General features: G+C 41.7%; 1 protein-coding gene across 3 annotated transcripts in view; it reads right to left on the bottom strand.

The window, feature by feature from the left end:
* P2RY8 (P2Y receptor family member 8) overlaps positions 1-24,954 on the bottom strand; it is a 38,331-nt gene extending 13,377 nt beyond the window's left edge. The window contains exons 1-4 of one of the 3 annotated variants that reach the window (XM_068395533.1): positions 24,868-24,954; positions 23,004-23,067; positions 22,338-22,444; positions 21,209-21,295 (exon numbers count right to left, since the gene is read on the bottom strand). The gene's annotated coding sequence lies outside the window, so the exon portion shown is untranslated. Of the gene's footprint in view, positions 1-11,569; positions 11,668-21,208; positions 21,296-22,337; positions 22,445-23,003; positions 23,068-24,867 lie in introns of those variants that run through there. The other 2 variants (XR_011047716.1, XM_068395532.1) reach the window with 2 other exon arrangements.
* Positions 24,955-25,460: the final 506 nt, after the last annotated feature.

Raw genomic sequence — 25,460 nt, 5'->3', positions numbered from 1 at the left:
TCCAGCCCATTTTAAACATCCCGTTGATTCAGATCCTGTTTTTTTTCAGATCCTGGGGCACCCTCAGTAAATTTGCAGATGACACCAAGCTGGGTGGCAGTGTTGATCTGCTGGAGGGTAGGAAGGCCCTTCAGAGGGATTTGGACAGGTTAGATAGATGGGCCGAGACCAACGGCATGAGGTTCAACAAGAACAAGTGCCGGGTCTTACACTTCGGCCACAACAACCCCATGCAGCTCTACAGGCTGGGGGAAGAGTGGTTAGAAAGCGGCCCGGTGGAAAGAGACCTGGGGGTCCTGATAGACAGCCGGCTAAACATGAGCCAGCAGTGTGCCCAGGTGGCCAAGAAGGCCAATGGCATCCTGGCCTCTATTAGGAATAGTGTAGCCAGCCGGTCTAGGGAAGTGATCGTCCCTCTGTACTCGGCACTGCTGAGGCCGCATCTTGAGTACTGTGTCCAGTTCTGGGCCCCGCACTTCAAGAAAGATGTTGAGGTGTTGGAGCAAGTCCAGAGGAGGGTGACCAAGCTGGTGAAGGGTCTGGAGGGTCTGACCTACGAGGAACGGCTGAGGGAGCTGGGGTTGTTTAGCCTGGAGAAGAGGAGGCTCAGAGGTGACCTTATTGCAGTCTACAACTACCTGAAGGGAGGTTGTAGTGAAGTGGGAGTTGGCCTCTTCTCCCGGGCAACTAGCGATAGGACAAGAGGACACAGCCTCAAGCTTCGCCAGGGGAGGTTCAGGTTGGACATCAGGAAGAATTTCTTTACAGAAAGGGTTATTAGACATTGGAATGGGCTGCCCAGGGAGGTGGTGGAGTCACCATCTCTGGATGTGTTTAAGAAAAGACTGGACATGGCACTTAGTGCCATGGTCTAGTTGACAGGGTGGTGTAAGGGCAACGGTTGGACTCGATGATCCCTGAGGTCTCTTCCAACCTGGTTGATTCTGTGATTCTGTGATTCCTGGAGGCCTGTAATTGCCTGGATTATGTCAAAATCTGAACTAGTCCACTAAAACATAATTGTCCTCTTTCACACTTGGACCACTCAGCTGCCACTTTAAAATGACCAGGCCAGATTCCGTGTGAAACTGAATTGGCGCAGAATAGGACAAGATGCACGATTTTACCTGCACCCATCTTCTTCCACCTGTGTGTCAAAACCAACGGTCAGTTTTATGTGATTGTAAACCTGTTTGTGTAGCAAAGATGCCACAGCTGGGACTCAGAATAAAAATTATTTTGTCTTCTGTTGGTTCTGCTGCTGTACTTGCTCAGCACATCTCCTTTAGCCTTTATTGATAGCCCACCTACAGGACCAGCTGCTCTGCTCTCTCCCCAGATGCCTTCTGCAATGTACTGGCGGTGAACTGGTAGACTGAGTGTTCTCTTGGCTCACACATCACTTAGAAGAAATTCTCACATCAGCACTAGTGAAAACAGTCTTGGTTGAAAAATGCATGAGACGAGGGGCTCTGTAGGAGCTAGGAGCTAAACTGATATGCACTTGGCAGCTTTCTTGCATACCTGATTCTCTGCTCCTGAAAGGGCAAGAAGAGCTAGATGTACAGAAAGAATGAGCCTTGCTTCCTGTCAAACTGTACCTCTTACTGGAAGGCTTTGTTACAAAAAATGGGCTACTGGAAGATCTTCTGTATGACTGGAACTGATATTGTGTCCAGTCATTCCCCTGGACCCCCTGTCAGTACCTGCTGAAAATAGGTGACCACATGTATTTCAGCGGGAGAGGTGTGCCTGGGCTGATGAAGGGCCAGTAGGCAGCGACACATACAATCCAAGGCAGTGGGAAATGTGTGAGCTCTGTAGTTGTCACCTTGTTCCCTAGCACTTCGGACAATGCTTCCCAGCCTTGCCTGAAGGGAGAAGTGGTTGGGGCTCACCTCAGGTGATCTCCATGAGAAATCTTGCACAGTCACAACTCTTTGCACAGTTTCTCTTACTGCTTATTGACACAACTCAGAGTGCAAACCCTGAATCGTATCTGTACTACTGAGCTATGTATCACTTTATTTTTCCTAAGTGATGTTCAGTTGCCCATGTATATGGTCTTAAAGTGGTTGTGATTCTCTGCTAGAGAAAGTTTCTTCATTTTTTCAACATTACCATCCGCAGTTAATAGTATTCAAGCTACAATCATGGGGTACCCTGGCTGATTCTGCCTTTTAATTGTGGTCATATCATGATCAGGGCGTGTGTCACTAGGACAGCCATGTATCGCCTGCATCTGTCTGGAGAGGAGCAACTTAGGGAACATGCAGTACCGCTACGGAGCCCAGACAGCATCATCAGGATTCGTTTACCTTGGGACCAGTCCTGCAGGGTTTTTTTTACTATGGGTATTCATGCAACTCCCAGTGAAGTCTGAGGCAGCTCTGTGTGCTGTATGCACAGCATCTCCGAGCTCTTTGCTCGGTAGGTAGAAGCCAGCTCACCCTGTCCGAGCTCATGCAAACGCACATCATTCACATGCTGCAAGAACTGAAAGTTGGCTTCTCTGCAAAAGCTCACGGCTTACGTTGAGCATTGATAACTGCAGCTGTGCTGCTGGTGGCTGGCACGGGGCACGGTAAAAATTCCCACGTGCCTCAACAGTGCTGAGCAGATGTACCCAAAAACACCGCGCACAGGTAACAGGAACCTCAGAAATAGCTAACTACAGGAGCAGATACGCTGTTATGACCTAGTTTTAAAAGCAGTGTTATATATGCACACAAAGGAAAAAGAAAGAGCCAACATAATTATTATTTTTTTTCCCTGGCTTAACACTTTTTTCCTGACTTCTCTTCAGTTTGGCAATTTGATACCAGTTAGAAGTATGACTGGTAACATACAGGAAGTGAAGATTATAAAATGGGAAAAAAAGATTTCTAACAAAAGCTTCACCTCTTGTTCAGTTTCTTTGTGACTACTTGAGCTATCACACTAATATAAGTAGATACAACAGGAACAGCACCCTGAAACCACATCTGCTATTGTTTCATTCTTCTGAAAGTCCTCGAGTGCAGGTGAGACAGCAGATCAAAGTTCAGCTCTTCAGATGAACCAGACTCCAAGTGTCCTTGTATTCAGGCTTTGGTCTTCCTCTCAAATCCTCACTGCGCTTAGGCAACTTAAATGCACAAATAAGACAAAAATTGGATTCTATCCTTGTCTAACGTACTCTTCCTGCATTGAGAAGTATGTAAGTGCCCTAATTATAGTCAAGATATAAGCTGATATATTATTATATGAATGTTACCTATGAAATAATCACAGGCAGAAGTCAAACATGTTCTGCAGATGGTTTCATTGGGGGAGCTAGTCTCTTCTCTTATCAACAGACAATACATTGCAACAGGTTGTTATTAGCTTTACCTGAGTTCCTCTTTACTGCTGCCAAAATGCCCTGAGATATCTGGATCATCACTGGTCTGCAAATCCTTATTGGAGTCTTGCCATCTTGAGAAAATGTAATGAAAGTGAAGATGCTGTGCTTTGAAGGGTTGCTATTTATTGACCTGTGTACTAAAAATCAGTGTCTTAACTATAATTTTTATGACCATGGCATTTAGCTCTGACTTAATAGAGCTAATTCTAGGTTTTCCATTTGTAAACAGTCTGTATCTCACAGTCTCTTCTACTACATGTATCTGTGGCCTGCTAGTTTTAAGTGTATGGGCAAGCAAACACATTCTTGCAATGTACGCGAAGGTGTGAATCCGTATCTTATCAGTCACTCTATATATTTGATCTCACTCCTATAGACAAAGGAGGTTGCTCACCCATCTGGATAACGTTTTGCAAAACAGCTCCAGGTTACTATGTGAGAAAGTGTATTCATTACTATGCTATAGGATATACTATACTACAGCCAATATGCTACCACCTTATACCCTACTTTGTCTCTGCCATAAGTTGTCCTCTTGCCCACATGCTTGAGGTAAATAAACACAGCCGAGAGATTTTAAGTGGTGACCACATGCAAGCAGCACAGCCCGGTATGAGGTGAGAGCAGCCTTAGCATCATTCTGATGCAGGCAGCACCTCAGGACAGTGTACACCAGCAAAGTAAAGGAGAGGTAGGAAGCCTTCACGATGACAGGCAGGTATTCTTATTTATTCAACTTATAAAATAAATATTATGTATGAGATATTATTATGATAATATACCAATATAATATTATATATTAAATATTATGTACGAAACATAATCTATATATATGCTATAAATATTTTTTTCACTGGTACTACAAAGTGAAATACCTATAAACCCCATAATCAACATCCCAAGTGCTAGAATTTCTCTTTTTTATCGGATGATATTTTAGCCTGTGTTACTGATTCATCACATATATATGTGTGTGCGTGTACACATATATATGCATGATACTATATATCTTATATGATATGTCTTATATGATATATTGTATCATCATATATAATAATAATATATATTTTCTTGTTTCATAGTATAGCTACAATTGATAACATCCTTCTGTTTTTAAACTTTTTCTCATGACTACAAGTGAAATTTCAGCTATTTGGATATTAAGTGTTACTAGGATAAACCTTTAAACGAAAGGAAAGAAATCCTACAGTAGAGGAGCTCCATGTCCTAATGTAAAAAGTGCTCAGACTAAATTTAAAGCTTGAGTTTCACTAGGTCCAAAACAGTCTGCAGAAAAATGTGGGCTCCAGAGCTCAGACAGTCTTAAAGAGAATTTCCTTTTAAGGTGACACCTAAAATTCAACCACCTGGAAAAGTATACTACGTCTGTGAAATGCAGTGACAAGGACAAATACAAAGAACTGCACTAGTTCTTTGTTTAGCTTAACTCCTAGACTGGAGAACTTAGAACTTTTAAAGTTTTATGACAAAACAAATCCATGTATTTTAAATGCAAGGGTTAGGTGATTCCAAATGTAGCTATATACATACTGCCTGATGTGACTCAGTCTTCAGTGAGGTGCCACACACTGTGGCAGCTAATTAACTGCCCTTAATTAATCATGTCCTGGCATGGATTGAGGTTTAGCTGTGGTCTAGCTGAGGCTGGGGTCTAACCGCAAGCAAAATATATGGCTTTGTCAGAGCGAAAAGGGGGCCCCTGGGTGGCATGAGCCCTTGAAATGAGTCTACAGGACAGAGATAAATTTGAATGTGGTGAGATTTCAGGTGTGGGAAAAGAAAATTCAAATTCTTGCCCTCTGGCACTTGAAAATGACAAAAAAACACTTCCCTTCATTCAAGTAGTTTAAAAGGAAAAGGAAAATAAACTCCTCCTGCTCTGCTAAAACCTATTAACACAATAAAATGAACGCAATAATCTGGCAGAAAAGAAATGCGATGAAGAAACTTGCAAGCATACCATAAAGGAGCAGTCTCACCACGATGAGTAGTCCCTGCCTTTCTGAGGAGAATGGACATTTACTGGCAGAGGAATGGCAAGCTGGAGAAAAAGTTCCTACAGATGGGAGCTTCTTCAGTGGCACTGATTAAAATATCACCTGATAAAAAAGAGAGGAATTCTAGCCCTTGGGGTGCTGATTTTGGACTCGATGATCCCAGAGGTCTCTTCCAACCTGACTGATTCTGTGATTCTGTGATTGATTCTGTGATTATGGGCTTTATAGGTATTTCAGTTGGTGTGAAAACTGCCTGCTGGAGATGAAGACTGTGAAACTCATGGGATGCATAAAGACAAACTCTGAGGTGGTTTTGAAGTCTGGTACAATTACACCCCGACAAGATACTAATAACAATAGAGCACTAGGAGATCTTTGGAGGTAAAATTTGAATTGTTAGGACCTCTAGAGACCTCTAAGTGATGTGCTCTGAAATATTACTGCATTCCTGCATCTTCAGCATGTAACTGAAAATAGACGCATAGGAAATGGATATAAAACTACTAAGAATAAAGGAAATGTTTGCTGCAGATGGTGCCTATTCAGGAAAGTATGGTTTGACCTAAACCAAAACCAAAAAAGGACAAAGCTTCTGTTACTAAAAGTTAAGGTTATAGTTTTTAAACTAAAGACTAGAGAAAGCCAACTGGCACAGAAAAGCGTATAGTTCAGGATGACACACACTTAGGGGTGGGAATGTTATTAAAACCTCTGTATTCTTAGAAAAAAAGGACAGGAAAAGGTATTAATAAAGTCCAGGAAGGAACCAGACAAGCAGTTTCTGTGTGAAGAAACAGAGAACACAGATCACGTAAAACAGTCAGCCAGAAAAAAACCCCAGATAGTCGTGTCTCTACAGATATGTAAAAAGTGTAAAAATGCTGAGGTCAATTGCCCCAGTTTTCAGCTGGGAATCTGACCTAATTTAGGCATTGGAGAAGTCTGATGACAGAAGGTAACTGTTGGAAATGGTATCTCCAGGGCACGCGCTGATATAGCCCTGCCAAAACAGGCCATGTCGGTGAAGGATCGGCACTATTGTGTTACAGGAAGCTTTGTGTCACATCCAGTAAACAATTCACCTGCGTCAACAAATGAGACAGAATTTCCATGGACTGAAGGCTGTAGCTGAAGGACTGTATCATCAGTCACATAACGATGATGGTAAATGTGGCAGCGATGCGCTTGGGATAGAAAAATGGCTGAGAGAGCAAACGATACAGAAATAACAAAACCCTTCTACTGCCCCTAAATAAATGGGGCAAACGAGCTGAGGTGTGATGCGTGTGTTCAAGCACCACAGTGTGACTCCTCATGGAAGCCACCTGTTCAAGATCTGGATGGGAGCTCCTCGCAAGAGGAGGAGAAGCAGATCTTGACTCAGGCCTCTATCATCCTGAGCCTCCGCAGTGGCAGGAGCATTGACTTGGGGTCTCCTGCTCCCCTATCAGGACACCTGAGAACGTTGGCCTGTAGCCTATCATAAATAAATTCCTACAACTTCAGCTGCTTAATTAAAAAATAATATTCTATGTCTGTGTGAGGTTTGACCCTACCTGTGTTTAGTGGATAGGTTAAGGAGACAGAGCTTCTCCTTTGCTTTTTTTCCTGGTTCCTTAAAGTGCTTGGCTGGAAGATACACATCAGGTTGTCCCAGCTGTTGCTTTGGGCCATTGACACAAGCAGTGCTGGATGACTGCAAAGCCCACCAGAGAGGGGAGCCTACAGCTGAGACTGGCCCTTTGCTACGTGGGTACAGAATTAGGTGTCAGATAAATACCAAAGGAAATCCTAATATCACTGAAGAATCCTTTTCCTTCTTAAAAATGCCTTCTCCTGTCCCGAGAAGAGCTGCTGCTCTGACTGAAAGCAGAGAAGGCCCTTAGGTGGTACTCCGGGTGTTGCTTGGTACTAATAGCCACATGCACTTGGGGCTGTTCTCTGCCATGGAGGTTGTCTGGCCATGGATAGCCTCTGCCCATGCTATCAGGCTTCCTCAGCAGGGTGATGGCGTGTAGCCTGCCTGCTCACAATGGTCCTGCCCTGAGCCAGCTGCTGAACCATGCCTGAGAGCTGGTGGGGAGAAGTTAGTAGACACAAACCAAATCTGCACCAGGAAGCCTCCTTGTGAGGTAACAGTACAGAGAAGCACATTCCAGTGACCAAAGACTTTCCCTGGGGCTGATTAACCTATTAGCACTGATATTACATAAAAATACAACTTGTTGGCTCCAAAGAAATGTATAATACATAGAAATATCTAATGAGAAATGAGACTTGGCAGAAAACAGCAAGCTTGAAACCTGGGCTCTCGTGAGGGCTTCCCTATCAAAAGGTTTTGGTTCCCTTTTTCACTCTCTTGTAGTGCCGTAGATCTCAAAGGAGAATTGCTGCTGGGAGCTCTTTCACTGGCCAGCATCTGATGCTTTGACAGTGGCTGAAATGTGATCACAGCCCCCACAGCAGCTGCCTTCTCTTCTGAAACCCCAAGGAAGCCCTCAGCTTCCTGGGAGCAGAGACGGGACAGCGCCTTTGAAAACACAACCCACCCTCCTGTCTGCTGTGAAGGAAAATCAGCACCAACCACTTTCTTGCTTCTCTTTCTGACAAGAGTGGAGGTCATTTAATTGTTGCTACTACTTAGTTCCCATCTCTGTTTCGGGACCCATGGCTCGTGCTTGCTCATGGGAAGTTCATGGGCTCAGGGACATCTCAGGGTTTTCCCACAGACCTGCCAAGCCTATGCCCTCCACGGCCCTGCTGAAATCACGTGGGGCCGGGGCATGGTTTCTACATGTGCACCTGGTGGCCACCCTGCCTCTCCGTGCGGCATCAGCCAGGCGGTGGAGAGGCCTGGCGGGGTGTGCGAGATGGTCACTGATGCCTGTGATAGTCACTTAGCATTACAGCCCGCGGGGGGGTTAATGTGGTTTGGCAAGCAAAGGAGGGGAAAAAAGCCAGTGTTTTGAAACTCATTCAGGTTACTGAAGGAAACAGGTCCAAGTTCTTTTTATTTTAACATCTCAACAAGTCTTTTATAAAAATATAAAAGCAATATATATTCCAGGAGAGCAGCTTTAGTATGCTTTCTTTTTCTGTATGTGTTTCTCCATCTCTTGCTCTGCCTCATTGTCATACACATAGGCAGAGAGGGAGAGAGGAAGAAAAGGAAAGCAGATTTTTAAGATTTTAAATAAGTCTGTTTTCTTGAGGATTGGGGTTAAGTATAGGCTGTGCATTACATTTTTGTAAAAGAGCCTGGAAAAGTAAAATAAATTCTTACAGCCCCTTCTAGCACCATCCAGCCAGCCATGCAGGTGAGCAAAGCAAATATACACAAATATAAAAAATATAACAAATATAAGAGTGCAGTGATAAAAGCTGTTTCATCACATGATGTGGGGAAAGTTTTGTACAAGATAGGACTAGCTGCTCAGTGCAGGTTCCTCTTTCAATTCTCTGAAACTCTTTAAAAAAAAATTACACATACACAAAAAAAACAAATTTCAAAAGCGGTTTCCTCAGTTCAAACCTCCCACCACTCCCACACCATCTCTATAGATGTTACCTCTAAGACGCACTATAAGCTACACGTAAAAGATACTTGTGTTTGCACTGCATATACTGACAGGTTTTAGAGCATTCTGTTACATCATGTTATAAACTACTCTACACAAAAAAAACGAGGCTTGTTACTTAGTTTTGTTTACCTCTTTCTTTAATGTCAAAGAAGTCTATCCTTTTTTTGCTAAGACTAGTAGAAAGAAAAGACACCTAGGAATTCATCAGCTAAAACCTATCCTTTCTTTTTAAAGGTTATACAATCACAACAGGAAATATTTTGAAATGACCACACTAATCACAAGACAGACTACTTTTTAGGCTGAACATGTGTTTATACTAGTCTCCTATTTTTAGGTCACATCACATGCCAACTCCTTGCCATTGCCATTTGTATTTTAATTATAAATGAAATAATAACTTTTGCAGTCTTCAAGAATAATAGGCTTATACTTCATTCTTGCTTTGTTCTTACTTGCTATACTCAAATTCATAATCTGACAGACACAAAGAGTGAAAACTAGCTAGTTTACATTTAATTAAAGGTCACTCTTCTGTTTGCCTCATAGTTATTGCCCTTTTTTTCTTCTTTCTTTAAGCACCTGCAGCAAAACAGTATTTGGGAAAGATGCTAATTATGGCCTACGTCCTCAAAAGGAATTAGGCATCTGAATATTTTTGAGGAATCAGTCCTTAGCAGTAGCATTCCTGACTGGTTTCCATGCACCTTTCTGCAAAAGCAAAAGCAAAAGCAAGCTTGTCTCCTGCTGCCGAAACTGTCAATGACAGAGTAGCAATGATACTTTGACCAGGTGATCAGTATGTCAGTGACCTCTCTGCAATGGCATGATAACCAAAACACTATGACTTTCTAGATTTGAGTAAGGATCCACCTTCTTTAACATGTGTGTGTAAAAGGATGGCTCTGGCACTCCAAGAGCACTTCCAAAGTGCTGGGATGCAGTGGGCTGAGGCCAACACCCGCAATGAGCTTCCTCATTATCACTCCTGCAGAAAGCTGTGCCAATAAGCAGATGAAAATGTTATCGACTTCTCTGTATCTTTTTGTGAAAAAGCCTCCTTGCAATAACAAGATAGATGATTAAGAAGCAGGACTCTTCTGAGAGTTGACAAGAGTGTAGGTGTGTCCTTGAGAATGATAATCAGATCGCCTTCAATTCCAGTGCTCTCTTTCACTTGCTTGCCTTTTAAAAAGTCGCTTTCCTAATCTGATTTAATTTTCTTTTTTTTTTTTTTGTGATACTAATATATTTGCACTGCTCAAATGCCTCACTGATGATGGTCTAAGAAATATTAGTGTCTTGCTTTGTAAATGCTCCAAGTGTTATAAGGAGAACAAGTGGCTTTTGAAATTGCCAGCACAGCACCTGCTTTTATTTAGCTGAAGAAACAATCTGTAAAAACCGTACTTGCATGCTTAGTCTAAGATGAAAACTGTTGCTGTTATACACTACCCATTTACTTACAAAGTTTTCTATTCTTTTCTAGAATACCTCAAGAAGTTAGATATGTTCCGTATCTAATTTTACAGAAAGTATTCATCCAATTAATTAACATTAATTTACTGGAATCATTGTTCTCATGGGGACTGAAACTACGTTTTTCCCAGACAGAGCATCAAGATCTCTGCAAATCTTTCAGTGACTTCTTAAAACAATGCAGTAAGCTTGATGAAATCATTCAAAAGTTATGACAGAAAGCTCTTGAATGAGTGTTTGTGCCATTGTTTCAAAAGCCCAGTTCAAGCCATATTCAAGGAACTGTATTTGTCAAAACTGTATTCAGATTTTTTTTTAAAATTGAGCACTTCCTTGTACCTTAAATTGTGATACCCAAATAATGAGACTTCCCAAATCAATTATCAAAATAGTAAATTCTTTCTTTACAGGTAGTGTTTTTCTTCTGCCCAAATTATAATAATGCAATAATATCCAAAGGGGGAAAATCTCCATAAACTGTAAGGTAGAGCAGGATTTTCTGTTTCTCAACTGACTGAATACCTCATATTACAAAAGACAGAGTATGACTTCGTATACTGAATTTCTGATGTCTTATTCTTGTTACTAGTCAAGCTCAAGAAGTCCACAGTTCAGCTGAAAACCAGTTAAAAGAATTTCTTCAGAAACTGGGTGTAAAAAGAGATTGTGGTTAGTTTTGCTCACTCACAAAAAAACACAGACACAGGAAAGCAACAAGTATCTAGAGGCAGCTAATACAGAATGCAAATCTGCAGAGAGAGCCTAGGGCACCCGCCATCCACACCTCCTCTACCCTGTGTTGTAGAAACATAAGTAGACAGAAGCACCTGCCTGCCTAGGAGTCTCCACGACCCCAGCTGAGATGTCCCATACCTCGTCGGCTCACAATTAGACATTTTAGAATGAAATGCAGAAAACCAGGACACGGAGCAGCAAGCAAGCTAGACAACAGGAAACATCTTGGTCCCCGAGAAAGCTGCAGCTTTTGATGCTTTGCTGAGGGTTTCAAGGAGACCTCTAGCTACAACCATGTATTATGACTGAAATTTCTCCTGGAGTGAGATACTTGCATCAGTCTTACCTCACAAAAAATGGAAGGATCCAATCCAGCAACAACAGTACTGTTCACATTTCCCAAATATCACTCAATGGGGATGCAGGAGATATGAATTCATATCTCTCTTCAGAGTGATGAGATCTGAATCTACACTTCCCACCAAGGAAGAAGATTTTCTGTTAGTCACTTCATATAAAACATATAAATTACATTGAAATAGGAACTGCAGTTTGGATGTCTTCTCCTCTCAGGTACTGAACAAAACACTAGAGTATTTTTTTCTCACCCATGGACTTTATATCCCAGTTGCATCATGCAAACTGGAACAAATTCAGGTGCAAGAGTAAAGATAAGTCATAGATAAATACTTTAACATGGTGGTTAATGCATTTCTGTAGGAATGGTTGGTTCCAATCAGATTAGGTAAACATCCCTAGTCTGTAGAGGGTGCTCTAAGCACCCACACAATTAAAGGGCACATGGCATTGCCACTTTTCTTCTGGCTGTATTCCATGGAGGATCTACTCCAGTAAGTCTCCAATAGTGCTTTGACTAGTTATGGTATACTGGGTCGTCAAAATGATACAGCGCAAGGAACAGTCTTTCCCCATTCCACAACTGTGGATCATTTCAGAATTTCACTCTGAGCTGGATATTAGGATATACGGTGCTTCTGAGCACTCAGTGTCTGGTCTTCATAGTTTTGATATTGGGCACCCTTAGCAAAACCTGAGCAGTTGAAGACCTCAGTCTTGAGTTTTAGCACTTACAGTGATGACAAGAGAGTATTCAGGCTCCTAAAGCCTTTTTTTCAATGCTAGCATTAGGGTCGGATATTGGAAATTTGACCTGTGAAGAAATGCTTTCTCCTTTAGTGTGAGATTGAGGTGAATGCCAACAAGTAGATCAGGCATATGAAGATGAAGAGGCCTGATGTTTGGCATATAATGTGAGCCCGAAATGCACATTTGCCTTGCTCTGCCTTCTGGGACTGTGCCCCTTTTGCAGAAGAATCTCCTTGGCTTGTGCAGCTAAATCATCCCTTGGCAAGCAGTCCCACCCTGAACGGATTGCCTGCACTGTCTATTGTAAGCCTCAGTGGCAGTCAAGTAAAAGTACTTGCCTTTCCTGCTTTTGTGGCAGTCCCAATGGCTTCTCTCTAGGTCAAAAATCCTGGCAGGTATTCCATACTGTACAGCCACTCAATCAGCTAACCAGTCCTCCCAGATCATGGTATGTCCACAGACATTTTGACTTTTCCCTTGCCAAACTCCTTGGGAACAGATATCCTGTCCATATATCCCATCCCAGCAGACTAGGAAAGGCATTCAGCAGAGAAAAGCTACCTGGCTCAACTCGGCATTTTTGTAGCGTCCTCCCATACAGAGTAGTTTGGATATAAGGGACTTGTGGAGGTGGAAGAAGGTGAGTCTGGCAGGCGGGTATGGTGCCTTCACTGCAAATCACCAGGCCGAGCGCTTGTGTTTCCTGACAGGAAGTAGTAAAGTAGGGCTGTTTCTTGTTGCATGAACATGTCTGATTTCCTGGGTTGTTTAGAGAAGGATGATGAGCCTCGGCTCACGGGGGTATAGGTATCTACTCGCTCTACCTCTCTTGCTGAGGTCCTTTATGAATCCCCCCACCTCCCCGCCAGGCTGGGATGGGAGAAAGACAATATGAAGTTCCTATACTTACACTGACTACACTTACCTACTACAATTACTACACTTGCTATTGATAAGAGGGCAATTACACAGGGAGATACCTAGGAAGCTGTTTTTCCCCCTTTAATGCCAGAGAAAAGGACTTCAATAAAAATGAAAGCTGGGCTTGTGGAGTTACCATGTGAGGCAGGTTGGCCTCAGAGTGGAGGCATTCTGTTAAGTGCTTTTTAACAGAACTAGGCTTACGGGACATACACAGAGTAGTTTATACACACCTCCTCGCCTCAGCACGAGACCTCAGCTATCTCTTGTGACATCCTGTCATTGCTGGTATGAGTAATTTGTATCAGTGGGTATGTGGAGGCATCACTGTGAAGGACAAGGTTTGAGGAAAGCAACAGATGATCAGGTCATTTTTAGTGTTGTGTGGTGGCAGATAGCAAGCAATTCTAATACTTCCAATGAAATCTGTGATGTAGGCTTGTCAAAATAAAACACTATTAGAAGGATGAATGAGAAGACCATAAGAGCCTCAGTGGTAAAAGCCTGACAAAACCCACTCCTACCAAACTGTTGTCATCTCTTCAACCCTGTCTTGCTTTTCTGATGAGAAGCGACCTGGTTGGGAAAATGCCTCTATCAACTTATTCAGAGACTATAAACAAAGGAGAAAAGCAGGAGTACATAAGAGATTGTATAGTAAAGAGTTAAGAGGAAGGGAGGAGAAATAAGGAAGTAGTGGTTGAAACAATCTGCTTTTAAGCATACAAAAAGTTAAAAAAAACTTGATAACATTTTAAACAGAGCATATAAACAACACAGAAGAGCCCCAAACTAGCTGTTCTTTTTCTAGGGGATGGGGGCGTTCAGAACTAGTGGAAACTATAACTTCAGAAATGGAAACTCTGCACTTTTAGCCAAAGAACAAGTACAGGTTTCTCACCCATCCAGACTGAAACATGAAGTGAAGGGACTATTTCTAATAATGAGAAGAGATGTTGGTTTCCAGACCCTTACAGTGTAGGGTAGCACCATTTTTTCCACCCAGTTATTTCACTTGAGCTCTATCAAGTATATAAAACAGAGAGAATGCAGTAAAGTACTTTACCTTGGGGTTCTAAGGACAGCTGGACTGTCAGTGTCAAAAAGACAAATACAAACTGATTTGCAAAGAACATTTACATACTCTATAATTCTGATCTAAGAATGCTATGCTGGCTTTTAAAAAATTATACTATATTTGGCTGTGTCTCCACTGGGGAAACACTCTTGTCATTTTTCATCATTGATAGCAGTCATTCAGCAGCAGTGCAATCTTTGTAGCCCTGACATAGAAAAAAAAGTTCTAACACTAAAGCCACTGTTTCTTGCAGATGTGTGTTCAAAAAAGTGCTGTCATTTGCAACTGTCTGTACGTAGGGCATTGCGAAAATCTACAGCACCGTGTTTCATGAGTGTGAGTGGTCATGGAAAAGGACTTAGTTTAGGTATGATTTAGAATTAATTTATTTCATAAGTGAAATAAATGTGAATAAAAATAATATAAAATAAATAAAAAGATAAAACTGAAAATATTTAATCTTGAACTTCAAAGCTATTTAGTAGTTTAATTGCTGCAAACTTAACTTTCTGCTTCTATATAATCCCATTTAACTCTTGAGCATGAAGCAGTAAGACAGCACGTAACAGTCTGTAAGATTTTTATTTACCAGCATCACTGCGAGTTGTCTATCTTCACTGCCTTTGATGGCTACACATAAAGAGAATTAAGCTTCAGCTCAGATCTCGAAAAAGGAAATAAGCACCCACAAGATAGTGCCTACAGAGCATTTCTCCTCCGGAGGAGGAGAGCTCTGAGGCATTAATGTTGACGCAGAAAGTGCAGACTGAATCTATTTCAGGGGAGGTTTTGATGTTTGTGTTCTTCCCAGAAGAAAGTAAAAGGGCACAATGGCACTGGGCTGCAGAATCGGAAGGTGAAGCCAGGTCTCTATGGACTACCATGGGGATAACATGCACCAAGATGCTGGGCCAGGAAATGCTTTCTATGAGCCAGTCAATAAATACTGTTCACAGACACAGCGTAGGCTGCTTGGACTTAAAAGTGAAAGACTGTTTCTTCAGTACAGCTTCTTACCTGACAAATGAGGTTTTATGGGTGGGCATGTGGCCTCATCTGTAAGGGAAGCATGTGATGTGGGGGAATCCAGAAAGGGATGTGGGAGTCCTGGGTGACTGTCAGCGAGAGCCATCAAACTCTTCCGCTTGTTCACATTATCATTAATTTAGAAGCAAGAATATAAACAAAACCCAAACAACTACTGAGCCCAGCTGCAGTTCAGCTTTGTTTGAAAAGGATCTTTGGTCTGTGTTCACAGGTCTATATTTCCCCTCTCTCCCTCAATAAATGTGGACGTGTTGGTTAATTGTAGCCAAATTTGATAAAGGGTGTAGGTACCAAGATTAACAAGGTTTCTGTGCGTTGTACAAAAATATTTGGCCAATGGGATGAAAGCCTGGGATTCAGATATTTATAATTCCACCTAATGTTTTTTAGTTCCTTTCCCTGATTTCTGCAACTGCATATGGTCTTCTGTGTGTCATGGCCATAATAATTCAGGAGAAGGTTGTAGACATGTAAAATGACAATAATGACAATCTTCACTGCATAGTAATCCACAGTAAGTCACAGAACTGTAGGAAGAAAATAGGCTAGTGTTTTCTACTGCCCACAGAGCCACTGGAGAACTTGTTGGTGTTATTTCCCCTTTGGGAAAGTGCCACCATGAGTCTCATGCTAACTGCTCAAAATGCCTCTCTCTCATCCCTTTTTCAGCTTGGAATCAAAGCAATAAAAGTGTAGCTCAGAATAAATGGCAGAGTATTTCATGTGGTTGCAAAATCCAGTCTGCAAATCCTACACCAAATCCTGCTTGACTCAACACTTGACAGACCGAACTTATGAATGGGCCAAGACCCAGTGAATACATTTATCTTCCATTGAAGGCAACAGGAAGCAAAAGCATTTAGCATTCCGCTCTCTTGGGCCCACAGCTGGACACAAAAATATCTTTCATATAGAAGCATGACTTTATTTCTAATGCCTGGCACACTTCAAATTTCTGGCCAGTCCTTTGTGAATAAACCCCTACTTATTAATTTATTTTTTTTTTCAGATTTACTAGAAAAGTTTAAGCTGATGATATATGGAAGGTGAGAACATTTTTCTCTGCTGAGGCAGGTGGGGGTAGAGGAGCATTTACAGCTCCCATAACATGTTACTCTGAACTGTGAAATTGGCAATGGCAAGCTGCAACACTATGGTTTTTATTTCAAACATGAGGAAGTCAAATGCCCAAGCGCTCCCACGCTCTTTAGAAATAGGCAAAGATGTTTCTGCCCACCTATTTTTCCTTCTGCACTCATGAATACGCTAGTCCCAGAGACAAGTTAGAGCAGCCAGAAGAGTAGGCACAACCAAAGGAGATGATATTTCTGTAGTACAATTTCTCGCTCTCTGCTCTCCTACTGCTAACTGGCATGGGAATAATCTTTCCACATGCTGGTGTTCCCCGCATAACAAAGTGATCCCCAGGCACTGCTGTGAGAGACTTCAAAGTTCGTTTTTGCAGTACTACAGCAGCAAAAAACGGGAGGTGCTGAGGATCCACTCCCCTCAGCGTAAACATTTTCAAGTCGAGGGTAGACCAACCATCTATTATTGATATCCAGATCAGTTATGATATCTGCCTCCCTCATGTGAGGGTTCATGGACTCATGTAGGAGAGCCCACAAACATTAGCAGGAATAGACATGTGAGTTGAGTACACCTATCGGCCTATTATAACATGTAAAACTGCACCATGTCCTGTGTTAGTTTCCCTATGAAGTGTTGTTGATGGAAAACTTATCATTTAAAAAGCTGAAAAAAGCTTTCACAAGTATACATTATTTAAAATCTCAAACATTTAACAAATGCTGAACCTGAAAAATCTCAGTGATGAGTTTGTGAGGCTATTTTATCCACCAAGACCAGATTTTAAGGTTATGTATCTACACAGCAAAGAATTGCTGAGATCACTAAAGCCAGACACCTAGCAGGAACATTCATTCTTCATCCTCTTACAGAATAATTTCTCCCACAGAAGAAATGCGTGACTGAGAAGGCATGTCTTCATGTGAAAGAGTGGGTTCCAGATACTTTCTTTGACAAGCATGTACAGATTTAGGTCATGAATTGGACTGATAAAGGCATGTTGCATGCAATGTGTAAAGCAGTGTTTAGTTCAACTTAAGGGCATGATCTTGCTCCTGCTTAACTCTCATCTTCGTCTACTAGCAGTCAACTTATTTTAGCTGCAATCATGGACAAGCTGCAAACTTTTTGACTATGTATTTCTAATGACCACAGCAGCTCTGATCATTGCACGGATTATTTAAGCACTGAATAACTGAGATCATCAGCTTTGCAGAGACCTGGGATTGAAGGGAGGGCAAGGTGTCTCTTATGAAAATGTCTTGTCTTTTCCTTCCTTGTCAAAATACTCACAATGCTCATATACCTCAGGAAGGTTACTGCTCTGGAGAAATAAACAGCTGAAGAGCCTGGGAGCCAGAATTTCATCAGCAGGTTCCCCTGGTTGCTTTGCAGTTTAATGATCCTACTAGTGAAAAGCTGGAAATCAACAAGCTGAAGAGAGCCAATCAACCCAGCTACCAAGAAACTTTACAAGTCAGCTGGCTGGAAAATGGACAAATGTGAGCCTGCCCATTTCAATTTGATCTTTGTTGGAACCAATACCTTCCCAGCATTTTTCCAAAGGCAAAATAACCCATCAGAAAGATTTAGACTCTTCTCATTGTTCAATGCCTACGCCCTATGTACAGTGCACTGTTCAAACTCTTGTCCTCAATACAAAATAAATAATTTACTTGTGGCATTTTTGTGGCATCCAGTGTTGTAGCATCGAAGTGCTTTAAAAAGACCCACAAATTTTTTCTTTGCAGCCTTCCTCTAATATGAAGATCATTTAATCCCATATTACAAACAGGAAAGTGAGGAATGGAGGCTCAGAGTTGCCTAGGACCTGATTTCTAAGAGCTTTTGGCATTACAAAAAATGTTATTGTTTCAAAGCCACATTTCTATTGACTATATCTGGATCTGTGAGTACTCAATACTTCTGCAAGTTAGACCCAGGTGTCTTTTAATAAGCCTTTGAAAATGAGGAACTCAGAGTTGGTGTCTCTTTCTGAAAGCTTAACCCCTTGAAGCCAGATCTGAAACAGGATTTCAGGCTTCACATGGGTGAAAGGATTACGGCCTCAGTGAAAACTTAGGTGTCTCAGAATGGGATCCGAAATAGTCAGCAAAATGATGAGGTACAGTGTGAAGTCAGCACTCTTCACATGCTACATACATAGGTGATCCAGAGGAGACTAGGGATGAGTCCTGGAAACATGAAAACTTGGAAATCTTAGTGATTCTCACAGAACATCCTCTCTCTCACAGGAAAACTACTGGGAGACCTGAGCCTTGAACTTCTTTATGAAGTTTCCTTTTATGAAGATTCCCTGTTGCCTTTTCTTTCTGGGGACTGAATATGATTTGCTACAATCTTTTAAGATGGTTGATAGAAGAGAAACACTTCCCTTCCCTGTCTAAATGATAGAGTAGTGGTTAAGGTCAGGAAATAGATGCCTCAAGCTGCCTCCCAAGTCTGACCATGGGACTTATTATCTGAGCAGGAGATTGTTTTAACCACAAAACTGCTAGGTGCTTTGCATATTTCACATTAAAGATGTGTAATAAATAATTTTAGGTATGACAACTCAGGGAAAGATGAAAATGCCATGCAGAAGGGCAAGAGATTCTCTAGCCTAGTGACAGGAGCAGTCGTCTGCAAGGGAGTGAAAATGGCCTGGTGTCTACTCTTTAGATTGGCCTCTGGGGTTATCCCGTGACTACTTAATGTGAAATAGTGTCCTTGAAGATGAGACTAGAGATTAGGTATTTTGCCTTCTAGCTGAATGATCTTTCAGGCATCTGGTTCTTTTTTTGTCTAATCACCACTGCTTGCTCTTCCAGCTTCAATTGGCCAGGTGCAAATCAGCCCAGACTGTGTCAGCTAGCATACTAGCTAGCTAGCAAGGAGGGAGGTGGATAAGGCTTTAAATACTTTTCAAAGAGAGTGTTGAACTCTTTGAATACACTTCAAAGAGAGTGCATGTTCTTTCTCCAAGGAGAGTGCTCTAGAGGAGGAGTTACAGTATTTCCTCTTCCTTGACTGTGTTTGAAAAGAAAACACTTGTATTTCTAAAGAAGAAACTCAGTCTTACTGGTGTGCTTTGGGCATGCTTCTTACTGGCACTAGGCCAGCTCTCTCAGCCCTGTCAAAATCCAATTGCTCTATAATTGCAAATGGATATCTTCTCTATACTTGTCCTTAAGTATCTTAAGTACTGCTATCTTAAGTACTGCTATCTTGTGTTATGAGAAGCAACTACTAGGGTATAATTCCCTAGTAGTCAGAGGCTGTATGAGAATTGTCCCCAGCTGGAGCTGAAGCTCTAAAGTTCCACCCCACTCCCATTTCAGGCATTTCCCATGTATCCATTTCTTATGGAGATGCCCTTTTCTCAGCATCACATGAGACTTTCAGGAGGAATCAGTGGCAGAATCTCATTTCCCAGGACATCACTCAGTCACCAAAATCACAAGGCTACTTTGCCTTTTCCTGCAGTTTTACCTCCCAGTCAGCACATGTCCTCCAGCAGCAAGTAGATCAGGGCTGATCAGGGAGACAGGAAATAGTCTCCTTCTGAATGGGCTGTTGATTGATTTCTTTTTTGTGCTGAAATATTCTTCTGTAATATTTGCTCTTGGATGACTGAGGGCTATACCATAGTCCACATACACAAGGGAGCTGGCACTACACAAAGGGTATGTCAATATTAGTAAATTAAATGCTGTCAGAACCTAGGCTCAGGCCATAAAATTCACTTCCTTGTGCTGTTACAGTTCTGGCACAGTTTTGGTTCCCTCCCTCAAGCAACTCTGGGCCCCACACAACCATCTTGTGCAGTTTAGGAGTTATCCTAGACCAAAGACCATTCCCAAAAAGGAGTTTGGATGCAGCCATTGTATTTCAGAGTCTGAGAACAGTTTTTGTTACAGATGTGTCAGATAAGCTAAAGACCAGAGAGTTTGACAGGTCCCAGCAAAGGGAATTAGTGCAAAATTAATTGGGTAAAAACATATTTTCTGTCTAGACCACTAGAGGGTGCAGACAAACCTACTTTACCCTGAAGATTATTTTTAGGTTACTGAGACCTGGATATTTCAGGTTTTTCTTCTTCAGAGTCTTTGAAGAAAAGACCTGAAAGGATCATGCCTTGCTGTCCTCTACAACCCACTTACATCATCTGTACCATGTAACCCAAAGTCTATCTTTCTCCCCTTAACCGCTGACAACACCCTCTGTCCTCATCTACCTCGATTTCATACTACCAGTTTTCCTCTCCTCTTTTTTATCTTTTTTTTTTCTTTCCCTCACCATTTCTGTTTCTGCTTATCCGTGTTTCCCACCCTACCTCTCGCCACCTCCCTGTGCTCCAGGAGGATTTCCCTTTGACCCCTGTACTGCCTGACTGTCACAAGATGAAGTAATAAAAGTACGAAAGGCTTATTCTCCTAGTCTTCAGCTGCTGAACCATTGTAGCCCAGAAATAGGGTCTACTCAGTGTACCCAAGATCCTGGGAGAACAGGATTTCAATTGGGTATGATATAGAGAGTCTCAAAGACCGATCATATTTTTGAGAAGTTGTGGGGAAAAAAAAAGAAAGAAAAAGTCCTTACAAGATTATTCCTTTCTTTGTGCTTACTCATCTACTCAAAGCAGAGGCTTGTGTTCCTGAATATTCCCTTATTACTTCAGCAATTGCCTCATCCAGCTAAACTCTGCATGTAACATCCTGCCAAAGAAAATGCAAAACTTTTCATCTTAAATGTTGATCAGACTTACAGGCAACTCCCTAAGGAATTTGTCTTGCCGTGGTCACTGCTGATGTTTCCGTGCTGTAGCAGATCAGATTTCCTCTATGAGTAAAAGCTGCAGAAAGGAGCAAAGAAAGATCTTTTAAGAATCAACTGTTACAAAAAAATTTTTTTAAAAGAAGCACATCTAAAGATAATGCCAGTGACAAGCACTGATAACACTGCCTTTCATAGCTTTAAAACACAGTTCGCTAGCTGTAAAACGTACCTGTGCAGGATTACTAAAAATGCATAATATCCGCATCTGAAGATGAAGAGAAGATAAAAGAGCACATACTTTTTGGTGTCTTGATATTTTCCCTTCTTATTTTTGCAGATATGAATCAGGTGCAGCGTATCTGGTAGCAAGTGACCCTAGCTGCTTCATCATGACCGTACCGGTGCGTAATTTCTGTTGTTACTTGGAGACTTAATGAGCAGCTGGGAAAGCGAGGATGTGAGGGTAAAATTATTTTCAATTCACCAGCTGCTGAGCCTGAATTCCTCATGCAGTAGTGTGAAAACGTGACAAAAATGTGCAGCTCTTGATGAACAAGCTTATAGATGCTTTGCCCCAGCCTGAAAAACTCTTGGGTCCTCATCAGTCTGTGCACAAAAAGGCAGAATCTCTCTGTTACAATATCAAGGAGAGCTAAAATCCAGCATTTAAAAAAATTGAGGTGTTGCATGAAGCACATGCAAATCTCTCTTTCTCTTTCTCTGTCTGAGTATTTAGCTTTAGTTAAATGCTCAATACTGAAAAATAAGACTACCAATGGAAAATTTCAGTAAGGATGGAAGGCTTCTGATCAAAAATGTATGAAAAGAGACCAGATCAAACCGCTATTACCAGATTCAAAGCATGAGGAAAATTAACCCTGTGGGATATTTCCCATTGATTAGCACCTAAATTTAGATAAAAATTGGATTATATTACCCATTTTAAACCTATTTTAAAATAACAACCCTAACTCTCAGGCTAAGAGTCCCTCTCACGTTTCCTGCATATAAATAGTAAGCCCAGGAGGAACACCAACTTGACCTTCCCATTCGAGAGCTGGCAGTAAGAGAAAACAAGTGCGAACAACAGTCCCAAAGACATTTACTTATAAAATGACCTCATTTCATCCAGGAATTTTTGAGGCAGTAGTCAAGGGCCAAACACTCCCATTTCTGTAAAGTCATTTTTCAGAGGAGAGCTCCATTTTCAAGCCCATTTTGCACACTGTAAAAAACATAAGAACAGTGTCGATAAATATGTCTGACACAAAAAAAGTCCTGTCCATTTGGAGGCTTTGCAAACATTATTTGTCAGTGGTGAAGCCCCCTGGACTTCTGCTTCAAAACAACATTTTATCTGGAAACTATGCAAATATGAAGTAGAGTTGTTAGGTGGCAATACGTGTGCAAAACACCACCACCACATCTTTTAAACACATTGAGAAATAGTCTTGGTGTCTCTTCGTTTTTGAGCAGGACAGAGGGAGTCCACCACAGGATAACATCTTGAGGCTGGGTTGTGGGCTGCTGGGTTTCTCCCCTCTAGCCACTTGACCAGAATGCAACAGTTACTGGGGGAGACCACATTTACCATACAAGGAATGGCTTTTCTAGGGTTTGTTTCTTTTCCATCCTATTATGCTGCTACATGTAACGTCTGCCTCCTTCCAACAGAGAGCTGAGGAGTACACCCTTTTCCCACACCAAGCAAAGATACTCATGCTGAAAGACAGCACTGAGTGCAAACATTTCAAATCACCTAAGCCGGCCTTTTCTGTACTTACAGTCATCCTTGAGAGCAAAACTGTCCGTGCAGGCAGATGTATCTGAGTTGAACCCAAACCAACCCTGAAAGACAGAAGGTGAAAACACATTTTCAATAAATGTACCTGAAACGATGCTAAAAACTGAAGGCAGAAGTAGTGGGTAAGCTGCTGGTTGGCAACAGGGAGGCTTGGGTTCAGTTTGCTCTCCCCACACAGAGCTGCTGAGTACTTTCCCTTGAGCTGTGCCTATGCAGTAACTGGGAAATGTGACTGGAGGATGGGTAGGCACACCTCAGACAGCTTTCTTCTTGCAAGCTGTAGCATAGGCTGCAAGTATTTAGCAGCTAAGGCCACAAAGAGCTGTAAGGAACTGCAAATTGCTTAGCATCGATACTCAAACTGAGAAGACTAAGGCTGATGCAAGTGCTTCTACCCATGCCGTAGCCTCTACCCTAGCAGAACGGTGACATGCTCTATGGCTGTGTCTAAACTGATGTACAGTTGTTTGCAAGGAACAACCTCGGAAGGTTTGCAAGGAACAACCTTGCAGGAAGACCGCGGATTCTTTGTCAGATCGCCTGTGCTGGGTAGCTGCGAAAACCAGGGCACAAGTCTGGTGTCAACTCGGATTCATCCAAGTTCCCCATCCGTAGATGACAGTGACAAAACTTCTGTGGCTTGTAGAGTCTTTTAAGGGTGAAATTCATTACAGAGATCCAAGTGCTACCGTAGTAGCAATCTCACAAGCAGGGTGGAGGTGGTTTAGGAATGAAGTCCAAACACTGATGGGACTTACATGTCTGGATCAAACAAATGCTTTTGAAAACCCTAGCTAGATCCTCCTGACCACTATGTATAAAATCCAGAAAGTGTTTATACCAAACACTGAGCACAGTCAAGGAGCCAATGTCCAAACATTAGAACTCATTACAAGCAAAGAATTAAAAAAAAGCAAATGCCAAAACCCCGAATTTCCAGTGTATGACTTCACCCAGGGGTCCTCACAGCATGTACAATTTCACTTTCTGTAGGGCAATCTGGTGACAACACATTATTACAATAACTGTCCTACAGATGGCTATTTTATGCTTGCTTCTGAACTATTAAAAAAACCTTCACGTAAATAGTCTCTCCCCCTGTCTATTACGAGACAACAAATGCAGTACGCAAGAGTGCACTGTGTTATGAGACTTCCTTCTGGTGCCTGTCTGTCTGAGTTCAGTTTTTATGCATCAAAAGACCCCTGATGAAATTATATTGTTTTGTGATATGGTTCCACAGTCACTTCTGTGCATATGTTTGGTTGCTGCAAACCTCAGGAACAGTCTCAGGATGACTACAATATGTGACTCTGCAATAGCTAAAGATAGGCATCAGGTCCAAATTTACAAATAAAACTGGTCCAAAATTATCTGGGTTTTTTACTCCCAATATGTAGAAACTCATTCTTCCTCCTTTTAAAAATACCGTTGAAGACATGCTATGATTTTTACTACTCTCCTTACTAAAGCAAACTTTACACCTGAGAACCTCTTATTTTCATAGTGGTTTGTGCAGAGGGAACTCCTTAAAACTGGCAGTAAGAGTTTTCTTTCTCTTTTACTGGAGTATTTGCTGTAATAATTCTGACTTCTGACTATGTGTAACATAACTTCTTCATTATCATTGCTCTATTATTAACCCATACAGTTCGTTCTTTATTTCTAAAGCTCACAGTCATCTGGCACAAAGACACACATGTACTTCTTGGATTGCAATGAACTTTGTTCTCCCTTCGGATGTAAATAATAGGAGGGATTACAAATCAGTCTTGACTGAGTCTGACTGCACTGGAAAACAATTTTGAATAAACAATCAAGAAGTGAAAAGCTGTACTCCTTACCTGGTCTGGGATGTACAGTGCACCTTGAAAGCCTCTTAAATGACAGAGAAGAATTAGAAATAGTTGAAAGTTTCTACTCATCCAACCACAGGGCTCAGGAAATGACCGTGTATTTTGCAACAATTAACTCCTTCCTCACTTTAACGTCTTCGCTTTTTCAAGTACAGTAAAAAAATCCATCATACCCTTCCACTGCAGTTCAGTAACTAGTGCCATGCCCTACACATGATTTCTCTTTCACACTGAGAATATGCAGGTGGCCAGAGGAGATGACTCTGGTTACCTCCATGGAAGAGAGAATTTGCAGTGTCTTCTGCGTAACTGTGACCAAGTACATCTTACTGTTGAGTGAAGCTTATGTGATGAAGTGTAGAAACGACTAAGTAAGGGCTTCAGCGCCTAACTCTAATTTTTAGAAGAGGTTTAGAGAAATATTCTCAACATGGCTTCAGTGTTGTGATGCCCAACAGAGCAAGAAAATAAAAAATTATTTAAAGGAGCAGCACCCATTGCAGTCTGGACAGGTATTTGATGTACGTATGGTCTATGATACTTTCATGCACAGGTGGTCTCTAGGTAAAAGCCGGGCATGC

The sequence above is a fragment of the Nyctibius grandis genome, chromosome 2, assembly GCF_013368605.1.
Source record: "Nyctibius grandis isolate bNycGra1 chromosome 2, bNycGra1.pri, whole genome shotgun sequence".
NCBI classification, from domain to species: domain Eukaryota; kingdom Metazoa; phylum Chordata; class Aves; order Nyctibiiformes; family Nyctibiidae; genus Nyctibius; species Nyctibius grandis.
This window is presented reverse-complemented; position numbering and strand designations above follow the sequence as displayed.